The following is a 13,375-nucleotide window of genomic DNA, read 5'->3' on the forward strand; positions in this document are numbered from 1 at the left end:
AAGCAAAATATGGTTTTCAATTTTTTTGACTAATGGATACCTGTTACTTAGCTAAAGGAAGTTTGAAGCTTGAAGCTATGCAAGCGGCAAAACGATTGATGTTATATGTCAAGGGATATTAATAAACTAAAACAAATCGCCTTTATACTTTACAAAATCTTAAGCATACACTACACATATTTTAAAAAACTTTATTTAATTTAATTTTAAACTGGTTACAATATTTTTTTATTTGGAAGAACAGTGACTGTCTTTAGACAAGTCTCAAACTGAACTCGCTTCTTAACTTAAACTTCTCTGATGATCATACCTCGGTTCTGAGCTTTAGAGCTTTCTATGAGTGGAGTTAGCTTTAATTGAGTGAGTTTTAAAATTGCCCTTTGGATTGTTGATTGATAATGCACCGGCGACTCAATCCGATTGTTTAGTCTAAATCTTTTGGGGATTCTTTCTCATGGTAATTTTCCATTGAGGGTCCGAAAAGTGTGGGAACGAACTGATAACGTAATTTGATACGTTCTGGATGTTTAGTCTAAAGCCTGGGTACATTTGCAATTAGATATTGGCTGGTGGCGTATGTGTGTGTAGGTGTATGTGTGTGTAGGTGTGTGAGCATAGAGTTATGTGGAACTATGGATATGTCACTCCCCCATTCTTTAAATTTGGCCTGTCCTCAGGTGGATAGTGTTGGGTATAGCATTACATTTTCTTCTATGTTAATTTGCTTTGGTAGATCATTTACAATTTCTATGCTCTTTTGTGAATCTTCCTTTGGTTTTACATATTTTACAATAAGTTTTCTTGGTATGCTCTTAAATTTATACAATAAGTATAATAAAATGCTGTTACGTCGGCATATTAGTGCCCAAGTCCTTCTCAGGCCTGGGGCACTAATATGCCGACGTAACAATGCTTATAATAATGAAAAAATAAAGTTGTTAAAGTGATTATTTGGAATACATTATAATATTTTGTGTGTGATTCTATTATCTCTTTCGTTTGAATATAAGATATTGGTTCTAATTTTGTCACGTTGTTATTTGCGTAAACGCTCTGTGTGTAATCTAACATTGTATTTGAAAGAGTGAATTCATCTAATTGTACTGAACAATTAAGGATTTTAACGAGGTTACTTCCAACTATAGAAATTTCTTTATTAATGCAATTTTGATTTAATAATGTTTTAGAGATAAAATAAAATATTTGATTCAGCATAATTAATTTGAAAATTTTTATATGTTTTGGTATACTTGCTTCAGTATTTTCCTATTTAATTATTTCATTTATACATTCGTCAAATACAATTTTTCCTGTTTCTTTGTTAAATACTTTATCTTCATATAAGAAATATTTGTCGAATATATTTTCTGTTAAAATATTATTGCTTTTATCGGGATAAGGAATAATTTCAAAAACGGGCGATTTAACTATCTCTGAAGGAATATGGGAAATGATCACAATTTCATTTGTGTCTGTTTTAAGCCAAGTGGAAGTTTTGATTTTAAAAAATTTCTCAGGGTTCACGTTTTTTAAATAATCATGTTTTAATAATTTTGGTTTGAATAAACCTAGTCTTGTCAGTTGCATCCCTAATTCGATATCTTCCACGTATTCTGTAAAGTGTTGTAAATTAAATATTAAAACGCTGGCTTGTTGTTCCCTTTCTCCGTCTGCCTTTAATTTATTGATTACTTTAATTCCATTATTTATGACATCGATAATCATATTTAAATCGGTGTTCTGAACACTAGTATCTACTAAATTATTAATTTTTTCTTCCATCTCATCTTTATCATCTTGGTCTAATGTTCCGAATAGGTATTTATATACTGATCCTACAATATTGAATAAACCACTCTTACTGCGTTTTGCTAATGTAATTCCGTTAATTTCTCTTTTAAGTTTTTCTACTAAATATCGAATTTGTATTACGTCATTAAATTCATTAGCTTCTTTCAAAAGACTTTCAAAAGTTTGTTCAGTTTTTGTTATGTTTACACTTAGATAATGATATTCATAATTAATCGGGATATCTATTGATCCTGTTCTAAATACAAGATATCCATTTTGGGCCTTAATGGGATTTATTTTAATGCTCTGCCCGATTGTTAGTTGAATTATGGTTGTTAGTATTATGGAGAAGGTCATTGTTTTCATTAAGTTGTTGTTGTTGGGTCCGTTCATTTTCTTCTGCTTGCCTGGAATTATCATCGTATTTACTTTTATTAATTTTCTTCTTCTTTTTGAATTTCGATTTATAATGAATAATCTTTCTTCCCCTATTTGTTTCCTCAAAGTGTTTTTCGTCAATTTTTCTCAAGGTTCCTGTCTTTTTAAATGGATTTGTAGTTTTGGACTTTACTAAAGGTGCTTGTCTATATTTTGTGTCTATTTCGTAATCATGACGTTTTTCATTAAGCTTTTCAATTCTATTTATTTTCTTTTCTTGTGTGTCGTAATACTCCTTCTGAGTTTAACCAATTGTGTAAAGCTACACACATAAATGCTGAATCCTTATCTGCTTTGATTTCTTGTGGTTTTCCCATTTCGTTAAATACTTTCATGATAGCTCTTTTAGCTTCTAACCAATCCCTACTTGTGACTTCTACTAAAGTAGCAAATTTTGAGTAAACGTCGATACATGATAAAAATTGTTGGTTACCCACCATATAAAAATCCATGACAAATTTCTCTCTTATATTTTGAATTTCTGGTGTAAGTTCGAATGTCAATTTGGTATTTCTATGTTCCGTTTTAGCAATGTTGCAAATTTCACATTCATTTATTATATTCTGAATTAATTTTTGATAATCAGGGAAGTAATATTTTTCTCTAAACCATTTAATAGTTTTTTCGATTCCTGGATGTAAGAGGTCTTTGTGTCGTTTCAATATTTTTTCTTTAAAGTCTGCATATGTCAGTATGTCTTCAAGTCTTGCCGTACATCTTACTAATTTCGTCAAATGACTTGCATTTAAATTTCCACATAAGCTTTTTGGAATATAAGAAAATCTGAATCGTTATGGAAATATATTGCGCTCTTCTTGGTACATAGGTATTCTTTAATTATCTCTTTTGCTAAAATTTCCGTCATTTCTTTATAAATAATTTGAATTTTTAATTTGTGGAAATAATGCGTTACTTCTGTTTTATCTTCATCTCCTTTAATTACTTCAATTTGTCGGGAAAAATAATTAAATGGTCTCTCGGTTTTAGAAATATAGTTCTGGGTATCTTCTTGCGCACTGTGTGCTGTTGCGTTTCAACTACTGGCTGTCTCTTCTATTACATTTTCCTTAATATCATCTGTAAACATATTTTCTCCTATTTTGGTCCTGGATAAAGCGTCAGCAACATAATTTTCTTTACCTGGCAAATATTTAATTTGATAATCAAATTCGTTTAATTTTATTTTCCACCGTTGTAGTTTCATATTTGGTTCTTTTATGTTATTCAGTCAGACTAGAGGTTTATGGTCGCTTAATATTTCAAATGACCTACCGAATAAATATGATCTAAAATATTTGGTAGCCCATACGATTGCTAAAAGTTCTTTTTCAATAGTCGCGTAATTTATTTCGTGCTCATTAAGAGTTCTGCCGGCATAACAGATTGGTTTATGATTTTGTGACAGTAATGCTCCTATAGCTATGTTACTTGCGTCCGTTGTTAGAGAAAATGGTTTATTAAAGTCAGGATAATATAAAATTGGGTCTGAGGTAATTAAAACTTTCATTTTTTCAAATGCTTCTATGTAAGGCTTGTCTTTAGTATTGATTGTGGCACCTTTCTTTAATTTCACTGTCATTGGCTTTACGATATGCGCAAAGTCTGGTATGAATTTTCGATAAAATCCACACAATCCTAGAAATGAGTTAATTTCTTTTGGAGATTTTGGTATTGGAAAATTTATAATGGCACTTATCTTTTGTGGATTTGGTTTAATACCTGTAGTAGTTACTACGTGACCTAAAAAATCTGTTTCCTTTTTCATGAATTCACATTTGTCTAGTTGTAATTTTAAATTTGAATCACGTAGTTTTTGAAATACCTTTTTCATTGATAAAATGTTCTTCCAATGAAGTGGAAAAAATTATAATATCATATAGATATACCAAACAATCTTTATAGATTAAATCTTCTAGTAAATTGTTCATACATCTTTGGAAAGTGGCAGGGGCGTTTTTAAGACCAAATGGCCTTCGTGTGTATTCGTAATGACCGTGTTTTGTTGAGAATGCTGTTTTAGCTATTGATTCTGGTTCCATTTGAATTTGATGGACTCCTTTGGCTAAATCAATGGTTGTGAAATATTGAAATCTTCCCAATTTGTCTAATATTTCATCCATTCTGGGTTTCGGAAATTTATCATTGATAGTGATCTCGTTTAAATTTCTGTAATCCACTACTAATCTAAACTTAATTTTGCCTGATGCAAATAATCTCTACCTATTAAAATGTCATAATTTTCAGAAAATTTATGTAAATAAAATTTTTGTTTAACTGGACAGATTTTACATGGATCCAATGTAATACTTTTATTTAGTTCCATTGACCCATTTATTGTGAATACTTTTAATTTTTCATTTTGTTCCTCATTATTTCCAAAATTCTGCGTCATTACATTGATAGATGACCCTGTATCTATCATAGCTCTAAGAAGTTTTCCTTTAATCATTACTCTGACATATGGGCAACACTTTCTGTATCCGAGGCAGTTTGCTGAAAATTTACGTCCATTCTATTCTGTGCACTGTCACTCTCTCTTTGTCTTTTAACAGGTGTATTCGGAGAATTATTGGAAGTTGATGCTTGAAAGTTTAAGGGGTTTTGGGCCCTACCTTGATCTAAGTTCCTCCTATACTCTTGATAATTTCCCTGATTTTGAGGGGGAATTTGATTTCTATTTGGTGAAGTTTGAGAAGTTGTTGAATTTGAATTATTATTGTTGTTTCTTGGATAACTATAGGAGTGGGAATTATTCCTTTGATAATAATAATTTTGATGTGTATTTCCCGAATTCCTTCTACTATCGTTGCGCCTGGGTTTATAATTATCAAAAGGGTCTGCATCCCAGTGACCTAGAATCATTGCTGCTTCTTTTAGATTGGCAACTGTTGTTATATTTTTTTTGGACAAGGAAGTATACAATCTATCAGGAAGTTTTCTTTCGATACAATACCTAATTGTTTCTTTAAGGAACTTGTGTAAATTAGCTTGTCTGTTGGATCTGATTCTAGTTCTAACTTATTGTGTACATTTGATGATCTGGATTTTAGTTCGTTCACGAACTTACTGATGCTTCCTTGGTATGGGGTGTCACGAACGTGCTGTATGATGTCCTCGTATGGCCTGTGATCCTGGAAAGCTTTAATTAGGGCCACTTTTGCTGTTCCCCATGTTTTTGACTTTTCCTCCTCGATCACTGCTTGCGCGGAATCGACGATGGTCCTCTCAATGGCTCTATAGATGATGTGGGTTTGGCGAACATCTTGAGTAGGGTAAAGTTGCAGTAAGTACTCTACTCTGGCAATATAGCGACTTAATGACTTGAAGATCCTACCGGCTGCGCAAATAAAATGTTTGCACCATAAGTTTAATATAAAAAAAACTTTATTTAATTTAATTTTAAACTGGTTACAATATTTTTTTATTTGGAAGAACACTGACTGTCTTTAGACAAGTCTCAAACTGAACTCGCTTCTTAACTTAAACTTCTCTGATGATCATACCTCGGTTCTGAGCTTTAGAGCTTTCTATGAGTGGAGTTAGCTTTAATTGAGTGAGTTTTAAAATTGCCCTTTGGATTGTTGATTGATAATGCACCGGCGACTTAATCCGATTGTTTAGTCTAAATCATTTGGGGATTCTTTCTCATGGTAATTTTCCATTGAGGGTCCGAAAAGTGTGGGAAGGAACTGATAACGTAATTTGATTCGTTCTGGATGTTTAGTCTAAAGCCTGGGTACATTTGCAATTAGATATTGGCTGGTGGCGTACTAAGGTTATCTGAAGGGTGGATTCTGGGATGGTGTATGTGTGTGTAAGTGTGTGGGCGTATGGACATGTGCATAGAGTTATGTGGAACTACCCTTCAGTTCTGGCATCCCATTTCGGGGACAATTCCTTAGGCCAAACGCTCGGCCGCTGTCGACGTCAGCAGAGCAGTCGGTATTTATATATTGCGCTCTCTTTCCTTGTCTTATAATTTGTTGTTGTACTGAAGGAAAAAGCGGAACTCCCATACAATTTTCTCTATGGGGCGTCCTCGGTGCGTCCTGAGGTACAAATGACCTGTCCTCGGGTTTTCCCTTGGGGATTACTGAGGGAAAAGTGACATCTGGAACTGAAGGGTATGGATATGTCACTATTATATGTATGTAGGTATGTATGTTTATGCAGGTATGTCGGTGTATCCCACGGCGGCACACGTCTGGTTTGATGAGTTGCGGGCAGCGGCGTCTCCGATGTCTTGCTCACTTCTTTTGATATTATTGTTGTTGCACTTGCATTCATATATGCCTGAGTTCACAATTTGTTTATGTTCTTTTCACTTCACGTTGGTCTGTAATTAAGGCATTTAATTTCCTTTATTTTTCTGTCACTTAGTGACATTCTCCTACATTTCGATAGGTATTGATAAACACAGTAAAACTGCATTTTTAATTTTCCGAAATATTTAAATTTTTAAAATCGTATATAAGGGATTGTGGGCGTTAGAGGCGGCGTGGCACCTTCTTGAAACAAACTTGCGCTGCGTAAGAACTCCAAGAATCTTCATGCCAAATACCAATCCTCTAGCTTTTATAGTTTCCGAGATCTCAGCGTTCATACGGACGGACAGACGAACATGGCTATATCAAGAATATATATACTTTATAGGGTCGGAAATGCTTCCTTCTAGCTGTTACATGTTTTTTCACAAATACAATTAGGGTGTTCAATTGCGTTGCAAACGTTGTAAAGTGTAATAGTGTTCCAACAACAATTTCTATACAAAAAAATTTTCAAAAGTATGCCTTTAAAACTATTTTGTATAGAAATTGTTGTTGGAATTGATATACACTTTTACACTTTACAAAGTTTGCAACGCAATTGAACACCCTAAATATATATTGTATTGTATATACAATATATATATTGTATTGTATAATATACAATGTATATACAATATATATATTATATAATTATATTTTTGTTGATTTTTATTTCATTTTCTTCTTCACTGGGATATAGCTTTTCTTTAACATTTCAAGATTTTGAACTAAATTCGGACGTCTATATTATATAGCTCCCATAGGAAGGATCAAAAAAATTATGCCAAAATAATACGAAAGCAAATAAAATTTCGATTGTTTTAACATATAAGCAAGTAAAGTGAATATAATGATCTGCAAGGGTATATAAACTTCGGCTTGCCGAAACTAGCTTCCTTTCTTGTTTAGATTGTCATCAGATTCATTTTACTTTATATTTTTGAAGTGAAACTTCTTTAGGCGCGTTATGGATTTTCGGGGACGGAGTAAAACCGATTCATGGATTCATGACCGTCACGAAAATCGTACAACTCCCGTTATTTTCTTTACCGCTGACGAACGTTCTTCCTGTCCACTTCTTTCCTCTCTTCGCTCTGAGCGCTCTTGCACATGGTGCGAGCTCAGCTCTGCTGAGAACGTTAAATATGTTTCCCTGTCTGTCTCTCTTAAGCGATAGAATGAGATAGCTAGTAGCTATTAGCTACATAGGGACTGTCACAAATAACGTACTCAAAAGAGGGCAGCTCGCGCGACGAGAGCACCTTATTACCCAGCGGCGAACATGTGAATGGGGTCTGGAGAAAAAATGCATTACAAGTGTAGACATTGTAATCGATTACGATCGCTGTTTTTCGACAGTGAAGTTGTAATCAGAGCTCCTATGACTTCGTATTTTTGTTCGTTAACGATTTCCTTTTGTCAAAAGTCACAAACACACCTAAAAATTATTGCCTATGTGTTCGTTTTTCGTTTCCCCTTCGTCACGTTTGAGCTTCGAAACTTTATTAAGAAGAGCATGCATTCTAAGTATACTTTAACTAACTAAAAAAAGCACAGAATATGGCCGAGCGGTTAGCCTTTCCATCCATTATACAATAATCCCCATGTTCAATTCCTACACGAGAAAAGATTATTTTTTGTTTTCATAAATGAACAGCATTACAACTCAGCATACGTTTTTCAAAATGTATGTTGAATTTTCTCTAGTCTGTCTACATTTTGCACTACAATTTTGGGAAAGTATAGTGAATTCGTAATAGAGACCCGAAGGTGACTCAGCCCTAGCATACTTTTCCCATTACTAGTAATGCAAATTGTGTCCCGATCACATTACAAGGCGGCCATGCCTATGGCAAAGTAATCCATGTTGTAATCCATTGTTTCCCTATTACTGGAGGAGAAGTAATGCATTCGTAATCCATATTGTAATGGCAATTTTCGCCGCTGGGTAGTTTCACCATGGACTTGCGCAAATGACGTTTAAAAAAAAAGCAGCTCTTGCGTTGGGACCACCCCTGCAAGCACAGAGGCGATATTTCTATCGTCTATCAAACAGAATTCACTTGTTAGTAGCTTCTGTACGAATAAAATACGATAGAACACATTTTATAAAAACAAAATAAACATCTATCGCGAACAAGTCACTTATTAGTCACTTTTGGATGATTAAAATACGATGGAACGCATTTTACAAAAAGAGGCATGATTGTGGAGAAGTAACTTCTAAGGCACTTCTAGGCGATGGAAAGACGATAGAAGACATTTTACAAAAACAAAAAGGGTTGAAATCGCGAAGAAGTAACTTCTGAGGCACTTCTGGACAATAGAATGGCGATAGAACACATTTGACAACCTAAAACCAATGGAGTCAAAATCTGCCAAGTGGGCCACCCCTGTTCCGAAGGTCCGATTTTCATCGAACTTTTTTACTTTTCCGGTTCACAACGAAAATATAAGAACTTCATTTGAACGGTTTTGCGAAATTTTGAGTTTTACCGGAGTTATAGGGGTCAAAACATGGCATTTTTGACACTTTTTCGAAAAAGTTGCTCTCAGTCATTTTTTCATAACTTCCGAACGGTTAGAGATATCTTTATGATGTTTTCACTAATCGCTCAAGAATTATTATGGCTTTCCATAAAAAAATGTAAAAAAAAATTAAAAATTTTTTTTCTTAAAAATAAATCAACATTTTTTTTTAGTTTTTATTTTTTTCAGTGTTCTTCACCAGCTATAGAGTTTAAAACCATTTGAAAATAAAGTTTGATTCATTACGAAAAAGATCCAAAAAAAAAAAAGAGTGGCCCGGCCAAAGGTTTTTCGCAATATCGATTTGAAGAAGGGCGCACAGCGGTTTCCCATACAAAAACGGCTTGCTCGTGAAAACTGGCTGGTCAACACATGCCGTAGCGAGCGTAGCGTCAGCTGTCAATGGGGGACTTTTTGCCGTTTTGTATGGGAAACCGCTGTGCGCCCTTCTTCAAATCGATATTGCGAAAAACCTTTGGCCGGGCCACTCTTTTTTTTTTTTTTGATCTTTTTCGTAATGAATCAAACTTCATTTTCAAATGGTTTTAAACTCTATAGCTGGTGAAGAACACTGAAAAAAATAAAAACTAAAAAAAAATGTTGATTTATTTTTAAGAAAAAAAATTTTTAATTTTTTTTTACATTTTTTTATGGAAAGCCATAATAATTCTTGAGCGATTAGTGAAAACATCATAAAGATATCTCTAACCGTTCCGAAGTTATGAATTAATGACTGAGTGCAACTTTTTCGAAAAAGTGACAAAAATGCCATGTTTTGACCCCTATAACTCCGGTAAAACTCAAAATTTCGCAAAACCGTTCAAATGAAGTTCTTATATTTTCGTTGTAAACCGGAAAAGTAAAAAAGTTCGATGAAAATCGGACCTTCGGAACAGGGGTGGCCCACTTGGCAGATTTTGACTCAATGGGGAAAAAACATCTTCCAATTAACTTCTGGATGTTAAATTGAAGATAGAAAGGAATTTGGTTTTAATTTTTAGTTTAGTTTTTGGGGTACAGTCCGCTCTTGGCTCTCTCTTTATACCTGAAAAGTACCCTTTTTTCTCTTTGACCTACGCACTTTGTATTTTGAATTCTAGTGTCAGTGAGTTTCGAGATTTCTTTGTGATCAGTGCGATTTATTCTGAATTTCTGTGCTTGCGATGAAATGCGGAGTGAACCCGTTATTTTTAAAATATTACGTACCGCGTACGGTGGAATGTAAATAAACTACAATATTTATTTACATAAAAAATTAAAGTGATTGGATTGTACGATCAAGGCTGTCATGCCAAAGCAAAAGCAATTACTTGACGTGAAACTCTGGGCAAACCGAAATTTAAACTATACTCAACTTATTTAATTATAAAAGCAAATACCTTCTCCGATTTTTATATGGCACATATGTTAATTATTTTTTTGTTGCTTAACTGGCATTAACTAAAATAATACAACACTATTTCCTACAAGCTTATGGACCGTGCTTAAATGCCGCAATGCTTTTGTAACTATATATTTCAATAAATGTGTTGAAAGAATAAACATGAAAAATAAGCACAAAAAACATATTTTCCTTTTAACCATTTTGCAATAGAGAAAGGGTCTTCTAGGTATCTTCTACAAGTGTCTTCTGAGTATCTTCCAGAAGTGACTTTGGGGTAGTACTAGGGGAGAGGTCTGTAGGTTGAGACAGTCTGTAAGTTGAGACACTCAATTTTCTCAAAACTTTTCCACTAAAAAAATTTTTTTTTATTTTTTTTTTGGAGTCCTTTTTAGTGACAAAACTTTTGGGGAAAACATTATAAGCCAGGCTCTAGCCAGATTTAAGCTGTGAGAGTCGTGTACCATTTTGCACCAAAAAAGTTTTTGTCTACTTTTTTCAAAATTCCATTTAAAATTAATAACGTCCTTAAATTAACTTGGTATGAGATTTAAAACATTAGTATATTAACTGTTAACTAATTAAAAAAAGAATCAGCTTAATGTGACAGTCAGAACAAAAGTTATTAATTTTTTCCCGAAACATCCCATTTTGTGTAAGTTGAGACACTTTGAGCGTGTAAGTTGAGACACCCGTTTTTCATACAAAAAGGCCTTAGGCCAACAGAGGTCGCTTTCTGCCTAGCACATTTCTTTGATATTAGGGGAAAAGTGAATGTTCAAAGAGCCTTTTGATTTTAATTGTTATTTGGTCGAAGTTCTTAAAAAATGGATGGGAAATTATTTGGGACGAATAAATAAATAGTTCCTTATAGTTTGGAGTACTTTTTGTGTGAGTATTATTGACTTTAAAAAGTGTCTCAACCTACAGACCTTTTTTTCAAATTGTCATTTTTTGGCACTTTTCAAAAAAAATTATTTTTTAGTTTTCCCAAGGGAAAAAAAAATTTTTTTTTTGCTTTATTTTACAGCTAAAAGACTAAGCTTTCGATCGGTACTTAACACGTGAAGTTTCAAAAGCGAATGTCCAAATGGGAGACTAAAAACAAAAGGTGTCTCAACCTACAGACCTCTCCCCTATATATTAGCGGTCTCATCCCCGAAACTCGCAAAAAAATTATCCTCGATGGACCACGATTTCTTAAGAATTTACGTGCAAAAAGAGTTGCAAACGTTTAAAAAGGTTAAAGTGTAATCAGCTCCAACAACAATTTCTATACAAAATAAGGTAATACTATATATTAACGGGCTCACCCCCGAAATTCGCAAAAAAATTATACTCGATGGACCGCGACGTGCAAAAAGAACTTGGCGGTCGCCCATGGTTCTCTTGTAATTGAATTTCAAAGTTCCCGGGTTTGCTATAATAAACAAGGGTGCTTTTCGATCGTTTGCTATAAAAATCGAGTTGTCTTTTAAGTTTCCGTTATCTACAATATGTAGGGGAGTGTAGGGTAATTTGACGAGTAGGGTAATGTGACGAACTCGTCGAATCTCATATATGACGTCACGACAAAAATTCCAAATAAATGTAGTCGTCTCCCCTTATCGTGTCGACAATGTATTTACAGTAATATTAATAAGAAGTCCCGTAATTTGTTCGTGAGGTAATTTTCGCTAAAAATGTGGTGCGCAAACTAGCAAACCTATTTAATTTACTTGTGTTTCAGCAGGGTAGGGTATCGTGACGAACTTTTTGTAGGGTATTGTGACGAACTTTTTTTATTCAAGAATTTTAATTTTTATCGTTGATTATTTGTAAAAAAAATATAATAATACCAGATAACATTTACTGCTGCAGTTTTATTGTTGTTTTTAATAGTGAAATCAATTTAATTTAACAAAACAAAAAAAAATTTTTTTAATTTAAAAAATTGCACTTTGACCATTTTTTTTTTGTAAGTTTGGGTATTATCTTATTACTTCTTTCTTTTCCGTATCGAAAATAACTTTTCCGTAAATTATATATGAAAAAAATTTTTTTTTTGTTTGTGAAAATGATGATTTACACCAAACGCTGTGGGATTTGGCTACGTTGAAATTTCGAATACAAATTTTTCAAAAATATGCTTAGTAAATGTAAGTAACTTTCTGCTTTTACACTTTTAAAAATATTGATTTTTGGAGAAGTTACATTAAAGAACAAATCGTTCGTCACATTACCCTACAATTTTGAAAGTAAAAAAAAGAAGGGTTCGCGCCAAACGCTGTGGGATTTGGCTGCATTGGAATTTCGAATCCGAATTTTACAGGGATATGCTCAGTAGATGTAAGCAACTTTCTGCGTTTACACTTTTGAAAAATATTGATTTTTAGAAAAGTTACATTCAAAAAACGAATCGTTCGTCACCTTACCCTACACTCCCCTATAAAAAATGGTTGTTTATTGATTCATATTGTTCAACATGACGTACGAGTCCTGCTCTGTAACGCTTGGAGAGTTTCTCGGTATGGATGTGAAAGCTCATTTCCGCTTTTTACAAGATCACGGAGTTGTTTTGGACAAGCGCGACTGTCCAACCTGCCTTAGCCCATGCAAAGTGGTCGAAGACGGTGGAACAATAATGTGGGTATGCCGGCGAAGGTTCGCAGTTGAAAGTTTCAACAAAAGAAGAAAAGAAAGAGGCAGTGTTCATTTAAGGCAAGCTTTTAATTTTTATATATTCAAAAATTATATTATAAACACTAAAAAAGTAATTTCTTAGGAAAGTGCCTTTAAAAACACGTTCTTTGAAAATGCTCGTGTGTCCTTCAGTGAGGCATGCAAGTTCATTGCGTGGAACATGAAGGGCTCCACATATTCATTTTTGGAGGATGAATTGGGATGGATGCCCAAACCGTGGGCGATTGGACGAACTTCCTTATGTAGA

General features: G+C 33.7%; 1 protein-coding gene and 1 long non-coding RNA gene across 3 annotated transcripts in view; one reads left to right on the forward strand and one right to left on the reverse strand.

Moving 5' to 3' along the window:
* The window catches only part of LOC138912699 (protein FAM210A), an 84,635-nt gene that overhangs the window by 44,925 nt on the left and 26,335 nt on the right, over nt 1–13,375 (forward strand). The gene's annotated exons all lie outside the window — the stretch shown is intronic.
* LOC138911936 (uncharacterized) lies at nt 125–5,709 on the reverse strand. The gene is made up of 3 exons (XR_011417566.1): nt 5,564–5,709; nt 5,297–5,491; nt 125–2,198 (listed from the first exon to the last, which is right to left on the reverse strand). It is a non-coding gene; the product is annotated as an uncharacterized lncRNA (long non-coding RNA).

Source organism: Drosophila takahashii, chromosome 2L (assembly GCF_030179915.1).
Source record: "Drosophila takahashii strain IR98-3 E-12201 chromosome 2L, DtakHiC1v2, whole genome shotgun sequence".
Taxonomy (NCBI): domain Eukaryota; kingdom Metazoa; phylum Arthropoda; class Insecta; order Diptera; family Drosophilidae; genus Drosophila; species Drosophila takahashii.